Source organism: Carlito syrichta, unplaced genomic scaffold (genome assembly GCF_000164805.1).
Source record: "Carlito syrichta isolate Samal-C Ts95f unplaced genomic scaffold, Tarsius_syrichta-2.0.1 Scaffold302442, whole genome shotgun sequence".
Taxonomy (NCBI): Eukaryota; Metazoa; Chordata; class Mammalia; order Primates; family Tarsiidae; genus Carlito; species Carlito syrichta.
Window position 1 is genome coordinate 189,795 of NW_007246538.1, and position 7,446 is coordinate 197,240.

A 7,446-nucleotide genomic window follows, 5' to 3' on the forward strand; every position below is an offset into this window, starting at 1 on the left:
ACAGGTGCGCGCTACCACGCCCGGCTGATTTTTTGATTTATTGTAGAGATGCGGTCTCGCTGCCCTAATCCCTTTCTTATAACAGAAACAAAGAACTGAGTACCATACGTTCTCACTCATAAGCAGACCCTGAAATTAATCCCATTCTTATAGTATTACGGTAAATTTTCAGGGTCCGCTTATGAGTGAGAACGTATGGTACTCAGTTCTTTGTTTCTGTGATAAATCACTGAGTATTATAGACTCAAAATCCATCCAAGTTGTTGAGAAGTCCATAATTTTGTTCTTCTTTATGGCTGCATAATATTCCATCATGTATATGTACCACATATTTTTATCCAGTCCAGTTTTGATGGGCAGTATGGTTGGTTCCATGTTTTTACTATTATGAATAGTGCTACAATAAACATGCGTGTGCAGGTAACTTTTCTGTAGAGTGATTTACGTTCTTCTGGGTATATTCCCCAAAGGGGGATTATTGGATCGTATGGAAGGTCAGTTTCTAATTCTTTTAGAAATTGCCACACTGTTTTCAGTAGAGGTTGAACTAGTTTGCATTCCCACCAACAGTGCAGAAGCTTTCCCTTTTCTTGCATCTTTGCCAGCATCTGTTGTTGTTTGTTTTATTAATCATGGCCATTCTTACCGGGGTTAGGTGGTATCTCAGTGTGGTTTTTATTTGCATTTCTCTGATGATTAGTGAGGGCTGAGCATTTATGCATGTGTCTGTTGGCTGCTTATATGTCTTCTTTTGAGAAATGTCTATTCATATCTTTTGCCCACTTTTAAATGAGGCTGCTTGATTTTTTCCCTTTGGCATGTATGAGTTCCTTGTAGATCCTGGATGTTAGGCTTTTGTCAGATATGTAGTTGGCAAATATTTTTTTCCCATTCTGTGGGCTGTCTCCTTGTTCTCTTGAGAGTTTCTTTTGCTTTGCAGAAGCTTGTCAGTTTGATGAGGTTCCACTTGTCTATCTTATCTCTTATAGCATGGGCTTTTGAGGTTCTGATCAGGGATTGGTTGCCTATTACAATTTCCATAAGGGTGTCCCCTGCATTTTATAAGATTTTTAAAGTTTGGGGTTTCACATTTAGATCTTTGATCCGTTTGGAGTTGATTTTGAGTATGGTGATAGGTAGGGTTCTCGTTTCATTCTTCTGTATGTGGTCAGTCAGTTTTCCTAGCATCACTTACTGAATAGATTCTCCTCTCTCCAGTGGTTGTTGGTTGAGGTTTTGTTGAAGATGTGTTGGTTGAGGAATTGCGGTTTTGCTTCCAGAATCTCTATCCTGTTCTCTTGGTTTATATGCCTATTCTTGTCCCAATACCAGATTGTTTGATTATTGTAGCCTTATAACAAAGTTTAAAGTCTGGAAGTGTGATACCTCCCACTTCGTTTCTTTTGCTATGTGTTGTTTTGGCCATTGGTGGTCGTTTATGTTTCCAAATGAATTTCTGTACTGTTGAAATACAGAAAATTTCTACTTAAAATTTATTTATTTTATTTAAAAAGGTATAACACCGACACCTACTTTTAAATCAATTAATCTAGGAAGCCATTCTCTTTTGTAGAGGGTTAGGTATACAAATGTTCACTATGCAGGTACCCTTGATGATGAGGTGTGCCCCTCCCTCTCCTGGCAGTTTCCCTCAACTGCCAATCCCACACCCCCAGCAGTTTCCCATTACTGCCGGTGAATCAGTTTTAAGAAATGTAATGGCTATTTTCAAAAAATTAGTTTTGATTGTTGTACTTTGTGTCTGCACACAAAAGAAAATTAAAAATTTTAAACATTTTATATTCAGCAGGTTTTTAAAAAGTACACTGTTTTCCACTGCTGTGGTCTTTATAAAGTTCTTGACAGCACAGAATAAGTTCTTAATAAGTACTAATTTTTGTTGGTTAGCTCCAATTACTTCGAAAACCAGTTTACAGATGATGGCTGTTTAATAAGCAATGAGTTTTCTGGATTATTCTCCTTCAGACAGTAGTCAGAATAATTTTAAAAACAAAAATGGTTGTGCATGGTAGCTCATGCCCATAATCCCAGCACCTTGGGAGGCTGGGGCGGGTGGATTGCTTGAGTCTGGGCAACATAGTGAGACCTTGTCTCTATATAAAATAAAATAAAGTAAGAAACAGATCAACTTAAAAAAAATAAATAAAAAGTACACTGTTTTCCACTGCTGTGGTCTTTATAAAGGTCTTGACTTAGAGTTTCAAATAAAAAAGAATTAAGGTACTAGGATAACTCTGCTGCATCTTTCAACATCATTTTTATGTAGAACAATTTGAGCTGGCATGCATGCAACTTCTTTTCTTGTCACATATCTGTATTTAGGGAAAATTTCACCTATTTTACAGACAAATTCCAAAACAGATACTGCAGTAAGCTCAAACAATGTTAAAAAGAGCAGTGTGAATTACACACACAACTCGCTTCTTTTTTCAGTTATTAACTGGAGTTCCTGATTGTGAAGTAGGGACAGTACAGTCTAGTCCTCAGGACTTTGCTCTCTGAAAGAACACCTTTAAGTAATTTTTAAAAGCCTTAGTATCAGGTTGCTGAAGTGCTCGACAGAACTCCTGAATTATCTCTGGTGCCGCAGGGAGGGCAGGTATTCTTACTGAAGATACTGAACATCATCTGGGTCCCATTCGAGATGAATTGTTTTCAGCGTCACTGCACACTCAGATAAAGTCAATACTGTCTTTGCATCAGCCAGGTCGAAGGTTTGCTTCAAAGGAGTGAGGAAGCAGGCGGGGACAATGTGCTTATAAATGAAGTCAGCAAATGCCACGGGCTCATCTTTGCCTCCCCAGAGTTCGACCAGCTTCCAGAGGACGAAGAAACATGTCTTCTGTGCCATCAGGTCTGGATATTCAATGACTCTTAGGATCACAGTGACTAGCACTCTTTCTACATTCTCTGCACTTTGATTTGCTGTCACCTCACTCATTCCACTGCTGGTGACTGCAGGAAAGCAAAGAAACTCCTCCCCAGCATCTGCTTCTCCAGAACTGCAGACTGGTCATTTTCTTCTGCTGGTCAAAGCAGCATTTCAAAAATTGCATGAAGCAGGGGCATGAACATCTGCTGTAAAAATGGGGATAGTTGTATCTTGAACTTGGCTGTAATCTGGTTGACCAGAGGAATGAACTCCTGGAGGTCTCTGGCTTCGCAGTCTTTGAGTATGTGTTCTGAAGCAGATGGGATGAACGGCAGACCTTCCTCCTCCAGGCAAATGATCATGCGATGAAGGAAGGCGTGGACTCCACTTCTGAGAATGTCCTTTTGTAAGGGAGTGAAAAGGAATGAAATAATGTATTTTGCAGCAACTTGGATGGTACTGGAGAACATCATCGTAAGTGAATCAACAAGGAATGGAAAGCCAAATACCACATGTTCTTATTTATAAATGGGAGCTAAACTAAGAATCTACAAAGGTTTCAGAAAATGTTATAACAAACACTGGAGACTCAGAAAGAGGAAGAAGGGGTAGAAGGATGAAAAATCGTCTATCAGGTGCACAGGTAGAGTGGTGGGTACAATTAAAACTCAGACTTCTTTCAGCAACAGCAGACTGTGAAGCATGTGGCTGTTCTGAAGTTTATCTGGATTGCTTGCAAATCTTCTTGCCAGCCCTCAGCTGAATAGTATTCCATGGTGTGTGTGTGTGTGTGTGTGTGTGTGTGTGTGTGTGTGTGTTTCTCACATTTTCATTATTCACTGATCATTTGATGGGTATTTAGGTTGATTCCACATCTTTGCAATTTTGAATTGTGCTGCAATAAACATATGAGAGCAAGTGGTCTTTTCTACATAATGACCTCTGTTTCTTTCTTCATTTTGTGCCAGCATCAACTTTCCTAACAGAATTGTAAACTTCTCCATCAGTCGAGTCAACAGATTCCTCATTAAAGCCTGCTTTCTTACTGCTGGGTATTCACTGTTAACAATCAGCACTCCAGTGGTCTCATATATGAACAGTTGATCATTGCTACTCAGTAAGGACTGGTAACAATTCTCAGGTGGAGAAAGTTCGAATAATTCCTGTATTCCAAATATCCTCATTGAAAGGATTCATTTGTTTTTTGAGAGACTTGACAAATCTAGAAAACAGGTAGGCCACCCTACTCTGGATTTTAGCACTGGAATGCTGCTTAACTCTGTTATCTAAGAAAGCCATTAGTATACATGGAATGTGCTAAGGTTTGACTGTGAAAAACTTCTCATATCTAACAGCAATTTTGAAGAGCTCCAGTGACATCACCAGAGTTTGCATCATATTCTGCAAAGTACTAGCTTTTGAAACATCACCTGAGAAGTTCATAATTTTGTCCTTCTTTATAGCTGCATAATATTCTGTTGTGTATATCTGCCACATTTTTTAAATCCAGTCCTCTTCTGATGGGCAGCATGGCTGGTTTCATGTTTTTGCTATTGTGAACAATGCTGCAATAAACATACGTGTGCAGGTATCTTTTTCATAGAGTGATTTGAGTTCCTGCAGGCATATTCCCAATAGGGGTACTGCAGGGTCATATGGAAAGTTGATTTTTAGATCTTTTAAGAATTGCCAAACTGTTTTCCACAGAGGTTGTATTAGTTTACACTCCTGTCAGCAGTGTTCCCTTTTCCCTGCATCCTCTCCAGCGTCTGTTGTTTTTTGAATTATTGACGATAGCCATCCTGACTGAAGTTAGGTAGTATCTCAGGATCATCTTAATTTGCATTTCTTTAAAAGTAATTTTTTTATGGGAGTCAATTTCCTGGATTGTTATTGTTCTATTTAGAATCTATTTAGAATCTCAATTTCTTCCTGTTTCAATCTTGGGAGGTTGTGTGATATTAGAAAGTCTTCCATTTCATTTAGGTTATTGAGGTTTTTTTTTTTTTCTTTTTTAATTGGAATCTTACTCTGTCACCCAGACTAGAGGGCAGTGGCAGGCTCCCGGCCACTGCAGCCTCGACCTGCTGGGCTCCAGCGATCCTTCCGCCTCAGCCTTCCAAGTAGTCGGAACTACAGGCACGCGCTACCATGCCCAGCTAATTTTTTGATTTATTGTAGAGATGAGGTCTTGCCAAGTTGCCCAGGTGGGTCTCGAACCCATGGGCTCAGGCAATCCACTAACCTTGGCCTCCCAAAGGGCGGGGTTGCAGGCTGAGCCACCGAGCTCAGCTGGGTTTTGTTTTTCCATACAGGCATGCATAGTCATCTCTGATAATCTTTTATATTACTTCAAGGTCAGTTGTGACTTGATATTTTGCATTTCTGATTATGTTTATTTGGGCTTTGTCTTGGTCATTCTGGCTAATGGTCCATCAGTTTTGTTTATCCTTTCAAAGAACCAACTTTTTGTTTCACTGATTTTTTTCTATAGTATTTTTTTGCCTCTATGTTCCTTGTTTGAGTTTTTTCTCTGGTTATCTAGATTCTTCAGCTGAAGTTAGGGTTTTGGTGGTCTTGCCTTTCCAACTCCCTTAGGTGATTTTTTAGTCTGTCAGCTTGTTCTCTTTCTATTTTCTTGATGTGTGTTTATAGAGATATAAATTCTTTTCCTGATTTTATGGTATCCCAGAGGTTTTGGTAAGATGTTTCTTCATTTTCATTTGTTTCCAGGAATCTTTTAATTTCTGTTATGATTTCTGTGTTGACCCAAGGAGTTGTTCAGCATCATGCTGTTTAGTGTCCATGTCTTTGTGAGTTTGGGGGAATTTGTTGGTGGTGATATTCATTTTTATTCTCTGAGGTCTGCGAGAGTGCGTTGTAGTATTTCAATCTTGTGAAATTTGTTTCTGCTTATTTATAGCTGGGATTTTGTCAATCTTGGAGTATGTTCCATGTGGTGATGAGTAGAATGTATATTCTGTGGTTGTTGGATGGAGTCTTCTGTGAGTATCTACTAAGTCCATTTGATCAAGCAACAAGTTGAGGTTCCAGATCTCTTTGTTGATTTGTTTTGCCTCGCTGATCTATCTAGGGTTGATAGTGGGGTATTTACGTACCCAGCTATGATAGTGTTAGAGTCAGTATCTTTTTTTAGTTTACTTAGTAGCTACTTTATAAAAGCTGGGGATCCTGAGTTGGGTGCATATATATTTAGGATGGCTATTTCTTATTGATGGATAAACCTTTTATCATTATGTAGTGTCCTTTTGTATCTTTTAAATTGTTGAGAGCTTAAATGTTGTTTTGTCTGATATTAAGATCATGATTCCTACCTTCTTTTGTGATCCATTTGCCTAAATATTTGTTTTCTATTCTCTAACTGTGAGTCTGTGGGCATCCTTTGTGGTGAGATGAGTTTTCTGGAGACAGCAAATTACTAGTCATGTGTTTTTATCCAGTTTGCCATTCTGTGCCTTTTCAGTGGTGTATTTTGTCTATTCACGTTCAGGTTGATGATTGAAATGTGAGAGTTTGTTCCTGACATAATGCTCTTAAAAGGCTGTTTTGTTTTCGTTTAGCTTTAGTGTTTATATATGTGTGTGTTTTAATTTTTGTGGGTGTACTGTGTGTTTTGCTGCTTCTGTATTTGTTTGTGATCTTGTGAAGCATATGGTCTTTTGTTTCTTTTTTGTTCTGTGCACAGCACCTTTTTAGGCATCTCCTGTAGAGCTGATCTCAAACCAGCATATTTTCTTAGGGACTGGATGTCTGGGAAGGATTTTAATTTTCCATCGCTGATAATGCTTAGCTTGACTGGGTAGGAAATTCTTGGTTGAAATTGTTTACTTCTGAGAACATTAAAGATTGGGGTCCAATTTCCTCTGGCCTGTAGAGTTTCTGCAGCTAAGTCTACAGCATTTCTGATTGGTCTCCCCTGGTAAGTAGTCTGATCGTTTTCCCTTGCTGTCTCTAGGATTTTTTTTTTTTATGCCTACTTTTGTGTAGGTGAATTACTATGTATCTTGGGGTTAGTCTTCTCATAAGATATCTTGTAGAGGTTTTCTGGATCTTTTGTGCTTGTATAGTCATCTCTCTGGCCAGATGAGGAAAGTTTTCTCGAATGACTTCATGGAATGTTTGTTCCAAGGGTTTTTCCATTTTTCTTTCTATTTTAGGTATTCCAATCAGAGGTAGGTTTGATTTCTTGACAAAATTGCACATCTCTTGGAGAGTGTCCTCTTTCTTCTTAAGTTTTTTTTCTATATTTTTAATAGATTGGGTTAATTCCATATTTTGCTCCTCCAGCTCTGAGAATTTTTCCTTCTGCTTGGTCAATTTTGCTTCCCATGCTTGTCAGTTTGTTATTTATTTCTTAATTCTTTATTTCTGTTATCTCCAAGTGTGCCTTCTTGAGTCTGCCTAGCTCTGTTGCAATTTCATTTAGTTTTAGACCTTGCATTGCTTGATTTTTAATCACTCTATCCAGTTTCTCTGATCTCCATAAGTGCCTTCTGGGTACCATTGTTCTGGAAGATAGCCATTGTTTGTGC

The 7,446-nt window shown here is 38.6% G+C and overlaps 1 pseudogene; it reads right to left on the reverse strand.

Moving 5' to 3' along the window:
• Window positions 1-2,504: 2,504 nt before the first annotated feature.
• Window positions 2,505-4,336, reverse strand: LOC103259015 (annotated as a pseudogene).
• Window positions 4,337-7,446: the final 3,110 nt, after the last annotated feature.